The following is a 16,512-nucleotide window of genomic DNA, read 5'->3' on the forward strand; positions in this document are numbered from 1 at the left end:
CAGCAAATGGAAAAACTGAGCACAGATGTGTTGGACATCATGCAGAGAATTGAAAACCTCGGACATGTTCTCGATCTATAGTCTACCAAGGACGAGGTCAAACAACTCAAGAACAAGATGGATACTTGGGAAGCCCAAATGGCGGGCCTAACCAAATTCCATTTGCAAGTGTTACACAGCTCCACACTCACCTTTTCTCTATTGAGGGAACGCTATGCTGACACTGAGGAGGAAAAATAGGAGGCTAGGGACCTCTACGAATTCCTATCTACTAGATGGAGCAGTACCATGGAGGCCACTGGGGTACGCAAGGCTCCCCCGTAGTTTTTTTTTTTTTTTGTTAAAAAGACTTGGTTCCTTTTTTGATGGTTGGTGTTGTTAATTGTTCTTATAGTGTTATTTTTGTGCTATGATTGATAGTTCTTCTATGTAAAGGGTCAGTCTCCTTGTTCTCACTACTTTTTTAATCAAAAACTTTGGATTGTGACCATACATGAACAATATGAAGTAAAAAAATAGATTTTAAAATAATTCATGCATGAAATTAGTACATATTAAATAGTCTTATAAATAAGTTTCAATAGTAAAACATGTTAAGACTTTAGACCTCTAAATGGACATTGTACCATGACACCTGAGGTTCTAGTTACCAAGTCCATCCTAGCTCTTATCACTTGCAACTTAGTGTTGGATTCCCTTTGTATTTTGATTCTTGATCCCTTTCAATCTTGGGTGTTACTCTCTTTTTGGACTTACAATCCATTATTCCTCCTTACCAACTGAGCATAAAATTATGAATGAAAATTGAACTTTGGAACTAAGTTCCTGGTCTATATTTCCCTTTCTGCCTTGATCTCTTCTTCTTAGTTCCTCCCCACTAGTCATTTGTATATTTTTGTACTAACACATTCTTTTGAGGATGCAGGAAATTGCCAATGGGCATATGAGAACAATCTATAACCCTTATTGTGACTATTCTAGTTAGATCAGTCTTAACTTTTGTGAAGGATTAGGACCTATATGTTATATGTTGTAGGTGTGGAATGTGAATGTGGTTGTGGTGGTTGTGTATTGTTGTGTAAAATTTCATCCATTTGGGGGCATTTTCAATCACTAAATGACTCCTTGGTGAAGGAGTAAGACCCATAGGTCATTAGGCTAGGGGTTGGGGTGTTTTGAGGGGGTTATCCTTTTATTATGATAGAAGCGCACTAAGCACCATATGAAGTGCACCCTGAGGTTAAGAAAATGCATGTGGATCTTCACTAATTATATTTCTAGGTCAGTATGCAACAGGATATCATCAAGTTTGTTATCAAATATTGGTAATGTCAATGAGTGAAGGCAGAACATCACCACCCAATAGGTCTTGTACAACCTTACATGATACCGAAATGAAAATGGGATATATCTTCATAGATTTTGTAATTGGATTACCTATGTCTTCTCAGTGCCACAATTCTATAATGGTGACGGTGGACAAATTAACCACGAGGGCTTCACCCACTAGGGAAATATGGTATTACATGCATTCATATTAGGGGCTTTTATATCCCCAAAATCCAAAGCAATATATTATTGATATATTAAGGACATAGGGGTTTTATAAATTACTATCCTGAATACAAATATTTGAAGGTATTTTTTATTTGTCAAATCTCAGAAGTAGGGGTTGGACATAGGACTTCCACATGTGTCATAATTGGTGGATCATGAGAGTCAAATATCTGAAAGCATTAGCTATAACAAGATTTTGCCAATGGTCATCCATTTTGCCAGTAATATGAGATTTGAACTTTGTCAGAACTCATAATTTCACTCCAAAAGTGAGAGCAATTTGAACATAGGCACAAATTGGCATCACAAAGGACAAGTTGGATTCATTAAATGCATTTTTTAATTTAAAATATATTCATTTGAGTCAAACACATGTCAAACGGTGTTCATTTAGAAGGCGGGAAGTAAACCTCATGGATACTTGCAACTTCAAGCCCTTTTCAAGATTCACAGTGAAAGATTATCAAGGAACAATACTTAATCAGGTATTTAGAAAAAATCTTGTCCCCTCCATTTAACTATTATTCTCATTCATTTGTTTTAACTTAGTAATATTGACCATGGAAAACACAATTACATCTATGAAAAAAATAAGTAAACTAAGGTGAAGAATACATGAAGAACCATCATTTGATCTATAAGTAAGAGCTAGTGAATACTGATTATAGTTTACAATATCTAACAATACCTTGACGAAGTGTTTTTAAGTAAGACCTACCTAGGGGGCAGTACCCTAAATATCTATAATATCAAACATTACATAAAGGAGTAAATAACAACATATGAGAGACCTATGCTCTCAATTATACACATATTTGATCCCTTCCCTCATTTTCACCACCCGCTCAACTATCTCCTCAGGAATGAATCCTTTGTTCTCCTTCATGAATGCCTCAAACTTATCCATGTTATACTCTTTCACAATCCCTACCTTGAATAGGCTCCAGGCTTTCTGCATCTTTTTCTTCTTACCCTCTGCATTCGGATCAAAGAAGCCCAACATGCATCTAGAGGTCAGGACCACTTCAATAGTATCTAGAGCTTCAAATACCACCTAAGTCAGATCCTCCCGAACCATCCTCCTTACTATTCTATTTGCAAATATGGCATATCGCAGTACCTAAACAATGGGTTCAAACATGCTCTCCATGACCAAACCATCGTGGACGTGCCCCTCACTCCAAAATTTTGTCCCCAACATCTCCACCATTGTGTCTTTTTCCTTATCATTTGTTTTATTGAATAGATGTGCCACTGTCTCCTCATACGACTCTACCAGATCTTCTTGCTCCAAACACTAACACTTAATGCCAAAAAACTCAACCATCTTCTCTAAAAGCTAGCATTGCTCTGTTAATTTGAACTTGTTGACATTGTGTTGTCATTTATGTCAACCGGTACAATATGTTATTGGTATGGCATTGCAATCAGTATGGGAGATTGTTGGTATTGTTTTCATTAATGTCAACTGGTTTGTGATCGTGGGATATTAACTAGTATATTGCAGGTTATGGTATGTATCGATGAGTGAGTATTGGTGACTGGTATGGTATGTGAATTGATAAGTGATGTGTTGGTAGTGTAAGGTTGCCAACTGACAAGCATTTGGCTAGTAAGCTTGCAAGGCAGAACAGATGAAGAGTGTGCAGATCACTGGTATGATAGTGTGATGACACATTGCAAGTTTCCCATTGGGTACAGATGCTACCACTAGATAAAGTTGTTGTCACAGGGTGAAGAGAAGACTGACAACAAGAGTGCAGCTGCAAGATAGCATGGAGGACAAATGGCAAGTCTACCAGGAAGATCCTCTCCATCAGTTGGATTGTTAGCAAGAGACCAAGATCCCATCCCACTGGTGATTTGTAGATTGAGTACTACTATCCATCCACTCCTACAGGTAAGTGGTAATTACCTGGCTCAGTTTCCAATTTACATGGAATGCATTTGATAAGACAGTCAAATAAGTTCAAGATAGGAGATTGAAATGCACATACCGACTGATCAAGTGAGATATCATAAGCCTCTAGTGTATGAGATCAGAGATGTGCACTAGATCAACATGTTAAGACATGTGAGCTATCGAGATCGAAGAGGAAGAATAAGGAGTGATGAGCTACCGGGATAGAAGAGGTGGAATAATTTGAGATCAAAATATGATTGATTAAGGAGAAGGAAAGGTCTTGAATCTGCAGACATGGAGTCACACTAGAAGACAAGAATATGTCACCAGTATGCAGTCAAGAGAAATGTTGACTAGAATGAGAACATAAACATGTGGAAGATTCTGATCATGAGCAAGATGACTCACCTAGGATATTTTCTATGGGATGATAGGGTTGATGACTGATTAATGTGATCTACTGGCAGGATAGTAAAGTGTAGGCAAGAAGGTTAACCAGCTAGGGAATAACCGATAGGGTTAGAGAACCAGTAAGTGAACACCGATTGTATGGTTAGTTGGTGACTGGACTGGAACTGACACACTGAGTTGGATGTTGGCAATGATGACATGTAGGACATAGGTGGCAAAGGTATAGTGGTCGGTGCTTTAAATAAGGTAGGTGTCAACAAGATGGAGACAGGTCGACATTAAATAATGTTCACGAGTTGAGTGAAGAAGTATGTGGCTCTAGGAAGACCGATGGACAAAGATTTGATCCTTTTTCATCATGATCAGTGCAGGGTGTCCAAGTGCAGATCAAATTGAGTGGAGGAAAACATGAAGATCATTTGATGTGTTTGACATGGCCGACAAATTGAAAGAGCATGGCCAAAAAACCGACCGTGTTTGCCAAATATAGCAAACATATTTTTGGAAGAATAAGATATTGCAAGTGTGGTTTGATTTGTAGTAGGGTGTGAATCTTAGAGATGAGATTTGATTCAGAGTCAGTGGAAGAAACCCTAGAGTGCCCAGTTTGAATTAATGTTTTAGCGAAAAGGCACTGGTATAAATGTACAAAGTGAGGTTTAAAGAAAAGGATGTCAAATGTAGGAGAACAAAGTGTGAGTGTGAGAGAAAAATCGATCAAGGTATAATCTGCAGAAGATCTTAGTGACTGAGTGTAAGAGAAGAGAACTGGTAATAGGTCACTATGAAAATAGTTGTGTGAACCGATGGAGTCTCAATTGGTAAGAAGGTATCTAAGAGTGAAGAGGGTTGAGTGAGAACTAGAGGAATAAAAATAAGGTAGAGGCTGAGTAGAAGAAGAGATGGAGAGGTGAGTTAAGAACCGATGGTGACAAGAAGTAGTGAGTAAGAGAAGAGAGAACTGGTGAGCTAGTAGCAACGAGAAAACATGAATAGAGAGAGAGGTAGAAGAAGTTAGGAAAGGTAGAGAATCGGAAGTGACCGATAGTTGTGGATCAGATAAAAGTGAACCGGTAGAGAAGATGGAGTGTAACACAAAAAGGATTCAATCGGTAAGGCAGAGAAGGAGTGAGACTAGCAAGGTGAAGAGTAAACAGAGATTACAAAATCCATTTGTAACTGGGGTATAACTATTGTATTGTGTATTTTCATTGTAATCATTGAGTTGTTGCTCAATGCAAGGTTTGGTGCTCATTTGGGTTGGTGCCCTAAACTTTGTAATACAATATTTATTATGAGGCTAGATTGGAGCACTAGACTCCAACAACATTGCTCACTGAGGTTTTTCCCACATTGGATTTTCCTCGTACATCCAATGTTATGTGATGTGTATTTGTGTGTGCTTGCATATTGATGCCTTCCCTTATCTCACCAGTGCATTCACCTTGTGTTAAATATGTTAACTGATATTCACATTTAGGATTAAAAGGGTAAAGATTGGTAAACACCGATTCACCCCCCTCTTAGTGGAATCTTGTATCCAACAATTGGTATCAGAGCCTAGGTTCCCAGTTAGATAAGCTTTCTCTAGCTTGGGTAGATTCTAGTTAGATGACACAATGGTTAACCTTGATTCAATCCCTAATTTGGTGTTTGATGGGTCAAACTATTTTATTTGGAGTTGTAGAATGAAATTCTACCTATCCTCTTTAGGCTATGATGTTTGGATGTCAGTTGTTAATGGTCTCTCTGGTCTTTTTAGTCCTCACACAGCTCTTGAAGCAGAAAGAAGATCTAAGTGTAATGCTGAAGCAATGAAGGTAATACTCAGTGGACTCTCTGATGATGTTTTTTCATAGGTGGATAAGTGCAAGTCAACAAAGAGTCTATGGGATAGACTGAAGAAAATCTATGGAAATGGACCTAGCAATGCTGAACGAGTTTGTGAGAGCAAGAAGAGAAATGAAACACGAGTATGCAGAAGAAGATAGATTAGTTAGTAGTTGTAGCAATGATGAAGAGGAAACTCATCTCTTCATGGCTCAAGAGACACAAAGTGAGTTGCACACATCAGAAAATGATAACAGAGATCAATCCTACCGGCAAGATGTGTTTGGTAGTGATGGTAAAGAAGAAGAAGAAGAAGAAGAAGAATTTGATTTAGATCTTGAAAAAGAACTAGTGAGTTCGCTTGATGTGCTTAGCAAAGTAAGAAAAGAGTACAAGATGTACAAGAATGCTGCCACTATGGAACAAGACCAGTTGATCAAAGGTCTTCAAGAATCAGAGCTAACCATTGCAAATTTGAAGGCACAAGTGGATGATGCAAAGAGGATGAGTGAAGGATCAAAGTCAAATTTTGATACCAAGAATGCAAGTGCAAAGAGTTGGAGCTAGATATGGAGACAAAGGATAAAGAATGTCATAAGTTGAAAGGAGAAATGGAGAATCTCAGGAAAGACCTTGAGAAGTGCAAAAAGATGAGCTCAAGGTGAGGATTTGGTATGAAGGCAACTCTGAAGCCTTGGATAAAATGTTAAATAAACAAAAATAATCCAAGGATACCAAAGAAATAGGACCTCATACCAGTTAGTTCTCCATAAGCAAGGATGTCTCAAATAAATACATTCAATTTGTCTTCTCAAGTGGAGATAACAAGGGACAAACCTTCATAGTTAGAAATGATCCTAGGAAGAAGGTTGACCTATCAACAACCAGTGAAGACATGAGAATGATGACCGATGCTGCTGCAAGAAGAAATAATGCTAATCCAAAAGGCAAAGGAAAGAGGATAGAAGATGGATCCACCATAAATAAGAACACAAGAAGAAAGTCTAGAAGACCCCCTACCGGTAGAAGACAAAGAAATGTTGCTTCCCACAAGACAAAATAAGTGTGGAAAAAGAAAGGATCAAATGAAAAGACTATGAAAATTGGACAGCCCAAGACAAGTCCACGAAGAAGTAGAAGTGAAGAATCCAAATCGGTAAGATCTCCTCATGTTTGGCAAAACCAATTTGTAGGTGTGTAGGGGAAAAAGTGAGACTAAGTATGGAAACCCTAATCCCACTCTCATACACACTCACAAAATATGAAAGAGCCTAGGGAGGTGACACATTTTGGGCTACTTCTTATGTCGAAGGGAGAGTTGAGGATCACCTCTTAGGGTTTCTATTCCCTTTCTATAAATGAGAGAGGAATGTTCCAAAAATGCAATCTAACCTAGGATGCAAGTAAGCAAGCAAAACCTAATATGAGAATGCAAATCGAAGGACAACTAATATACTACTGAAAAGTACAAATTAGAAAGAAAAATTAGAGGTGCACCTATGTCTAAAATATGATCTAAAACGTTTGGGACCAGGGTGCCACACCATTGTCTCGATTCTGCAAGTCTAGAGCTGCAACTGATAGGATGGATTCTAAAGCCTGCAAGACATTGTTTTGCTAAATCTTGCTGACAGAGGGCAGGAGCATGGTTCCACATCATTGTCTTAGGAAGGGCCAGGGTGCCATGCCCTTGTCCTTAGGGTTTTTGCTAAGATTTGCAACCAAAAATTGTCTCTGTGTGCTCTTTCAGTCCCAAAACTTCCAATGATGCTCGGATTAGAACCTATATCTGAATCTGCAAAATAGAGTTTTGGGTGGTTATATGGGGTTTGGCCTTAGTCAAACCCCTATGTTTGTGATTTCTACCTCCACAAATAGCTGATAATGTACTGAAAATGTGTGTGCAGGAACCTTGTGTACATGCAAGATCCTAAAATGAAAGCAAACAATCTAGAGCCACCCTAGAGTAAATCATAATTGCTTATAATTGACAAAGTAAATGTTATAAATCCATGATGCACAATTATCTAAAGCATGAATATGAATCAAAATGAAGATTATGCAAAGACATGAAAACAACATGAAACCATACTCAACCCCAAGGGAGAGGTACAGGCCAATCATCAGTCGGTGATCTCTTATTGTTCTTCTACATCTTCAAAAGCCCCCAATTGATAAAATGTTTCTTGATGTATGTTTGATGGATGGATGTTGAATATTGTTGAAGACTTCAAAAGATCTACTCTTTTGCTACAAAGAAGGATCTTATGCTCCAAAAACCTGCCCTTAGATTCTTAGAAGAAGACCCCTTCAAATGAAGGAAGAGATCTCTTAAGTATGAAACCCTAGATCTTAATTTCATGTTTAGGCCAACCTAGGATTTTAATTTCCCACTGATCTTTGAGGATCAAGCATTATTATATCATAGGATTGTGCTCCCAAAATTTTGGGTTTTCAAAGCCAAGGACCATGTACATTCCCAACATTCATGTACATAAATTGGTTTGTTAAGAACATTCAATGCCAAGGCTACTTTAATTCTAGCTATAAGAGCCTCATATTCAACAATGTTGGTACATAAGAAATTGAGATGATATGATAAAGGAATAGGCTTCTTTTTAGGAGAGATTGAGACCACCCTTGCCCCAAATCCTATAGGATACTTACAACCATCAAAGTACAATTCCCAAGTCTCATGAACCTCATTGGAAAAAATATATTCGTTGGGAAAGGACTCTAGATTAGGTAGGGAGAAGAGTGAAGGAGCATCAAGTAAGTGGCCAGTCAATACTTGACCCTCTATTGCCTTTTGTCAGACAAAATTAAGGTCAAGCTCGGTCAACATCATAACCCACCTAGCTAAGCATCTAGAAAGTTCATTTTTGGAGAAAAGATGTTTAAAAGGATCGAATTTCATGATAACATGGACCTCAGCATTCAAAAGGTAATGCCTCAACTTTTGGGTTGCAAACACTAAAGAAAGGCATTGTCTTTGTATTGCAAAATATCGAACTTCATAACTAAGTAGAGTGTGGCTTATGTAATAAATCGGGTATTCTCTACCATCCTTATCACATTGGGCTGCAAGAGCTTGAGGGGAAGCAATGGTGTACATAAGGAAAGGCTTAGTAGGATCATCATGTTGAAGAATAGGAGGATTGGCCAAATAAGTTTTTAGGTCTCCAAATGCTTGACAACAATCCCTATTCCATTGAAAAGTGATATTATTTTTAAGCAATTGTGTGAAGGAAAATGTATGATCCGCAAGTTGAGAAATGAGCCTACGAATAGCTTGGATCTTTCCTTGCAAACTTTTTAGTTGGGAGACATTCTTAGGAGGTGGCATGTTAACAGTGTTGGAAAATGCACACTCCAATGAGACATTATAGGTGATTGAAGGTTTTGTCATTGATGACAACCTTACAATCCTATGACACCGGCAAGGCAATTCACTAGCACTAGCAAGATCAGAGTCTACACTAGCACTCAGACCATCGACACTGGCAGTGAAAGAAAGCATACCGGCACAGAAGCCGACATGAATTTTGTTGTTAATACATTTTGTTTATTATTGTAAAAACATTGTAAGCCGACTTGGCAAGATGTAAAATGACTCTTATATAAGAGAGTTCATTGTAGAACATTGTATGATGAGAGATGTAATTATGGATGAATGTAATTAGGTGAAATAAGGCAGACCTATTATGCGAATTTTAGGTTAAGGGTTTATGTAAGAAGTAGAGCTATAAACCGGTACTGGATCTGGCATAGTAGATGCTATTTTGAAGCAGTACAAGACATTGGATTTATATAATCCATTTTGTAAGTCAATGAGACTTCCATTTTGAGCACTTGGCCTTCTTGCATGTGCAGGGCCCTCTTGTAGCAATAATATTCTCTTATTGGCCAGTAAGTGAATATTGTGGGTCACAAATCCCACTGAGGTTTTTCCCACACTAGGTTTCCTCGTTAAACTTTTGTGTTATGGTGTGTTTCTCATCTGGTTGATTCTATCTCTTTTTATTGTATTACTTTCTATTTAACGGTACACAATGTTAATTTTCTTTACATGTTTTAAGTTAAAAAGTTGAGCTAACCAGTCAGATACTGATTCACCCCCCCGCCCCCCCCCCCCTCTTAGTATATGTGTGAATCCTAACAATTGGTATCAGATCCTGGTCCTCTATTTTCAGAAGCCTAACAACTTGAGGAAGATCTTGACACCGGTAGAGATGGAAAATTTGATGAAGCAACTAGAAGCAACTCTTTCAGATTTTGATACAGAAAAGTTGAAAAATATCAAACTTGAAGATGATCTAAAAGCAACTCAAGATATTATTCAAGCACTTCAAGAAAATCTTACCATTAGAAGAAACAAGAGAAGAGAACTATGTGAAAAAAATGCAAAATGAGAATGATGAAAAAGAAACTCTTAGTGATTAGATATGCAAGTTGAAACAAGAAACATGAAAACAAGGAATGAGATGCAGGATATGACTATGAGATTTTGTAAAGAAATTGAAGATAGAAAGAAGAATGAAGAAGATTTGACTAGAAGACTAAGTGATGCAGCAAATGAGAACACTAGACTTAGCTATGAAAATGATTTGTTAAAGACAGATCTGATGCATACACAAAATAACTCCAATGAATTGATGAGGCAGAAAGAAATCTTAGAAAGAAAACTAGATACTGCAAATCAGCATAAAGAAAAATTCAAGAAAAGCTCAGAAGAACTTGGTGACTTGTTGAAGAATCAGAAACCTAAAGGTGACACTTGTGGAATTGGCTATGAAGTTAGTGAAAGCTCCGGTACTGCAAACACACAGGATCATAGCAAACCGGTAAGACAACCTACTGCTTATAAGTTCAATGGAAAATGCTTTAACTGTAATAAGTATGGTCATAGAGAAAATCAATGTAGATCTAGAAATTATCAGAATACCAATGCACCCACCGGTCAATGTTCAAAATACAACAAAATTGGTCATAACTCTGAAAATTGTAGAATGAATGTAAGATGTTATGTTTGTGGAAGATTTGGACACCTATCTAATCAATGCAGAACATAAACTGGCATAGGATATGGAAAGGCTATTCAGAAAAATAATGTGACTTGTTATGCATGTAACAAAATTGGGCATATTGCTAAATTTTGTAGAAGCAAGTCCTCACCAGCAAACAACAAAGGTCCTAGCTTGAAAGGAAAAGAAAAAGTTGAAGAAGTTAAGCATAAATTTTCAAAACAATCGATCAGGAAATCAGAACTAAATGTTGATAGGAATACTCCTCCACTGGCAGAACAGAGTAACACTCCACCGACAGGAGTGTCTTCATCTAATTGAAGAAATTTCTTTGAGGGTTTGGCAATCAAATGTGAAATATGCTAAGTTAAGTGACTACTTAACTGACATGCATTAAATGTGGTAGTTGGTAGATTGACATTATAAATTAGTGTTTTTGGCTCCATTTTACTTCACTGAGCATTCAAACATTCGAAGAGCATGAAATTCCTAGAGCCAAGGCATTTTGAGCAAAGAAGCAAAGCATTTTAGCAATCAATCTTTCCAAAGGAAAAAAAAGGTATTTATCATCATGGCATCCTCCTTTATACCTAAATTCATAGCAAACCCTACTGTAGTGGCCCGTATTTCAGTTAGTTCCCGAGATAGCAAATAAGGATGATAATGTTGGTGAATTCTCCCAAATTCCCAAAGGAGTAGTTTTTGTAGAAGACCCTAGAATGTATATCCATTGCCATATAGAAGAATTAGGAGATGAAGAAATTAAGAAAATATGCAAAATTGTTATATGTGATGATTCCAGTAATGTGAAACCTGAACACAAAATTATTGAAACCCTAGGATTCACTGAAATCCTCAGCATTCCGGATTTCCCCAAGGAAGTTATTAGGATAGTATTGAGCAAGGTACATGGTGCATTCTTTTGGCTATATTTGGTTCATAAAATTACCAAGGAAGCTGTGAAAGCTGTAACAGGGTTACCCTCCACCGGTAACAGACCAGACAAGACAAAGAAGGTCTCAAATGACCTGATAATGAACCTAACAGGTGCAACATCCGACAAAAGATCTTTGAGGGTTAATGATGTAACTAACATAAATGTGAGATTTATTAGCATGATTCTAGGTTACAAAACACTCATGCAAATATACTTAATTCAGTTTCCAGCTTATGCATAAAAAGTGCTCATGACATGGTTAAGGATAATGTGAAAATTAATGTATGTGAATGACTAAAGGATGAATTGATTAATAATCTCGGAAAGATAAAGAAGGATAAGAAAGGGACATTTAGGTTTGGCAATTTACTTGTTTGCTTAATGCTACATATAACCAAACAAGTGCCTAGTATAGGAAACAAAAACCTTGGATTTGACATACTGGTAGGGAAACAGTTATCTGACTTATTGAACAACATGGGTGAAAACAAAGAGAAGAATATCAATGAGTATTTTCTAGCATTGAAGGCCCAGATGAACACTAGAGTCAGACTATCACAAGAAATTGTAAATAAATACAAGGATGAGATATGTTTTGTCATCAAGAAGGATGAGATATGGATGGAAGCAGTTATCCCAAGAACAATTTGGGTTATGAGACCGATGATCACATCAATGAAACTTATGCAAAAGCCCTTCTGGAAGCACCCAAGGAACCTAAGGAAGAAGTATTTGGCAGTGCAAAAACCATTGAAAAACAAATTCAATCCAAGAAGAGAGTGAAGAAGGTAGAAGCAACAGTGATGAGAGGTTCAAGACAAGCTAAGGCTATCAAAGAAGATGTACTGAAACAAACTGGTATCACTGAAGATGAGTTGGAAGCACTACAGCCTAAAACTCACCTTTCACCAGTAGCTACTTCTTCAGAGAGTGATATGCCTGCAACATTTAAAAGAGTTGTAAGGAAAAGGGAACCTTCATCGGTATCCACACCTTCACCTAAAAGAACCAGGCAAAAACAACAGGTAGTGAGGCCTCCGGTCAAGAAGACAACTCTTAAGAAGAAAAAGTTGACACCAAAGAAAAGGACTCAGCAAAATATTACTCTAATTGACATACTATTGGATGAAATAACAGAGGAAGGAAAACTTAAAAACATCAACAAACTATATAACTCACTATCAGTTGATGATAAAGAAAAGGTTAAAAATAGTGTTATTTTACACTTGGATATCTTCAAGAAGTTCTTGATGCAAGTTGTCGATGAACTACCAAATGAACTATTCAAGAGACTAGAAGCAAGAAGACAAGTTGTTGTAGAGCTTGAAAAGAAAATAAAAATTGAAAAGTTACTTGCTGTTTACCCAGTTAACTCACCGAAGGAGATAGATGACCTAATTACAAAGGCTAATTGGTTAGTATTCTCTATTGCACACTAGCATATTGCACTAATGGTTGGAAGAGTAAATGAGGTTGCAGAGGAAACTGCAAATGTGTGAGACATGGACCAACTCTGATACCATGTGAGATTTTGCCAAGATCAAGAGGCAATGGAAAGCACAAATAAGATAGAACAAAATAGATGATAGAAATAAATTGTATTCTGTCAAGATGAAAATATTGATCAACTGGATCATCAAGCAATACATACAATGAATATGAGCCTACTTATATAGGCAAGGCTATATGGATATGTGAGCACACAAACATGACATGTGGCTCAATAAGAAACAAGGGTAGGTAGGAAATAGGTGTGGGTAGGTAGGAGAAACAATATAATAGTCCACATGAGGTGGATCACCCATAGAATGTGGAGTGTAACAACAAGATCACACCATAAAAGGTGGAAATTCTCCTACACACACTATCCCAATATGGCACAAACACCCAAGTGTCTCATACCCAAACTACTATGAAATGCATGTACCTAAGTAAACTTAAGTAAGGTGTAATAATATCCATGATGAATAATTATTTACACCAACACCCCCCCTTAAGTGCAACTTAGGGGAATGCACTTAAGTCTACAATGCAAGATGGGTCCTGACTACGAGGCCATGTTAGGTACCCATGTTCAAATGAAAATGCATGAAAACCAATACAAGTAAATCTCTCACAATTCGGGGAAAGAGAGAAAAATCTAATAGGAAAAAACCCTCCCCCAAAAGAGAGATGGAAACTAGATACAAAGAACGCTCATAGAAGTATGTAAAGGACAAAACCCCATGTGAGGAAAAAGTCCCCCCCCATATGAGAGAAGAAGAAGATAGACTAGGAAATCCCCCCTCGATTTGGAATCTGCACCAATGATAGAAGCTCGAAGATGAATGAAGAAACTGCTCCATGAACGTCGAACAACATTCCTCCCCTTACGAAGAAATAAAAACAAAGGTGTATCCATGAACTCTCCCCAACCATGAAGGGAAGATGAAGCAAAAATACTCATGATGAAAGGAATCTCTGAAAATTGCTCAAGTGTCCCCATGTCGATGCTGAAAGGTACCCCCTCCAAAGGTGGTAAATTGTGCCACACTGCTGAAAAAGGCACTCCAAGATCTAGTGGAGATGAATGTAGAACAATGTCCAAAGACTCATATGTCTCCTCAAAAGATAAAGAGACCTCTTCCAAGTGTTGTACAAAAGTATCCACAATCATGTCAACCTCTAAAGATTGATTATGTAGAGAATGCACAAGAGGGTCAGAGTGATCCCTCACAACAATCAAAGAAGGATCATCTTCATCAAAGAGAAGATGAATGTCATCAATGGAGTCTCCCAAATCTGCAATGTAGGAGTCCACAAACAAGTCTTCAATGTCTGTCGAGTAGGCATCCCAATCAAATGAAATATCCTGCTGCACTGAATCACAAGAAGGCAAAACTGTTGCACTAGATGCATCATCAGGTTCAATAGGTGGTGTGATATCAATAGAAGGAGATGAAATGCAAGGCTCAAGAATGGGATCACATGTGAAAATCCCCCAGTTTAAATGCCCAAAGTTCTCCTCAAAATCTGAATAATCAACATAGGAAGAACCAACCTTATCAATAGGACAAAAATCTGAAAAAGAGTACAATCGAGATGAATGATCAACCACCCCAGTCGCAATGATAGCTTCACTCTCCAAGTCTCTTATGATAACTGAATCAGGTGTGAACTCCACAGTTTTCCTAGTTGCCCCATGTGTGATTTGATAGATGCAAAGAAGATTATTTGTCAAGTGGGGTACACACAACACATCATTGAAGGATTTATCCCCAATGGCAATAGATCCTTTCCCAATCACATCCATGTATGTATGATTGCCCATCAAAATCTGCGACATGTAGCAAGGCTCAAATGTAGAAAACATAGACTGCAAAGATGCCATATGATGAGAAGCCCCTGAATCTAGAATCCATCTCCCTGAATCAGGACTTGTAGTAGCACAAAGAGCTTGTTCCTTTCCTTTATCTGTCCCAAAAGAGTGATCCTTTCCTTTATCCTTGGAAGAAGAAGCCGATGTAGACATTCTAGAAGGTAGGTTGATTTTATTCTTCTCAAGAAGATTCTTCAACTCATCAATATCCTTCTTATAACAATGATGTTTATCATGTCCTGACTTCTTGCAATATCCACAAAAAAGATTGTCCTTATATGATTTCCTCTTAGGTGAGAATGGTGAATCACCTTGTTGTGGAGAGGAAGATTGGCTCCATCTTGTTGTGGTTTTGACTTAGGTTGCTTTTGATTCTTGCCTTTTCCTTGATTACTTTGATTCCTTTTGTTAGCCATCAAAGCTTGTGACTTTGAAGATTTGAGAATCCCCATCATGGTCAACTTAGATTGCTCAAGTATCAACATCTGGGTGAATGAATCAAATGAGGGAGAAGTGTAAGAGGAACCTTGAGCTAACCTATGGGTATGAAAGCTAGATACAAAGGTTGCATACTCTGAAGGAAGCTTGTCCAACAAGTTATAAATCAATTGAGCATCCTTTTTGTCAACTCCACAATCCTTTAGCTTTTCTCTTATCTCAGTTGCTTTTGTGACATAATCTTGGATTGTATCAAAATCATTGGGATCCAAAGTTGTGAGTTCACTATCAAGCTTGTAGCCCTTAATCTCATCAACTTGACCATACAATTTCTTTAAAATATCCCAAGCCTCTTTAATTGTTGTACACTTATCAATGTGAAAAATGAGGTCATCTGATACATACTTTCTAAGTGTTCCAAGTGCCATAGCATTCTTTGTAAGCCATTCAATTTGAGCATTAGGATCAACCTTAGGATCAGGTGGTGCTCTAATAGTTTCATTTACATAATGAATGAGTCCTTTTTCCATTAGTTTACTCCATGCCTTAATTTTCCATGATGCATAATTATGAGGAGTTAAAAGTGGAAATTTAGTAGAACTCATAGCACCAAAATAAAAAAACACAAGATAGAGAGGTACAATCACACAAGACACCCCCCCCTAAAATACTCAATCAAGAAATCCCCCCAAAATGGTGATTTTGGCACTTTATACTTAGTGCGTATACAATGGGCCACTTGCAAAACAAGGCAAAGTGGACTTCTAATTTCAATTTACAACTTCTCAAAATGAGATCTAAGAGACTTCAACAAATACTACAAGTGATCTAAACTAAGATCCAAGCAAAATGCAAGTACCAAATATGCCAAAAATGGCCAAATAATGAAAGTACAATTTCTACTTAAAATCACTATAAACAAATGGCAGATTATGAAAGTAGATGAAAAAATATGCACTTAAAAAAAAAACGACACCTGAAAAGGAGTCCATATGAGCCCAAATGAAGCCTCCAAAGTTGTAAAAATTGGGATTTCATGATTTTTGAAAAAACA

The sequence above is a fragment of the Cryptomeria japonica genome, chromosome 1 (genome assembly GCF_030272615.1).
Source record: "Cryptomeria japonica chromosome 1, Sugi_1.0, whole genome shotgun sequence".
NCBI lineage: Eukaryota > Viridiplantae > Streptophyta > Pinopsida > Cupressales > Cupressaceae > Cryptomeria > Cryptomeria japonica.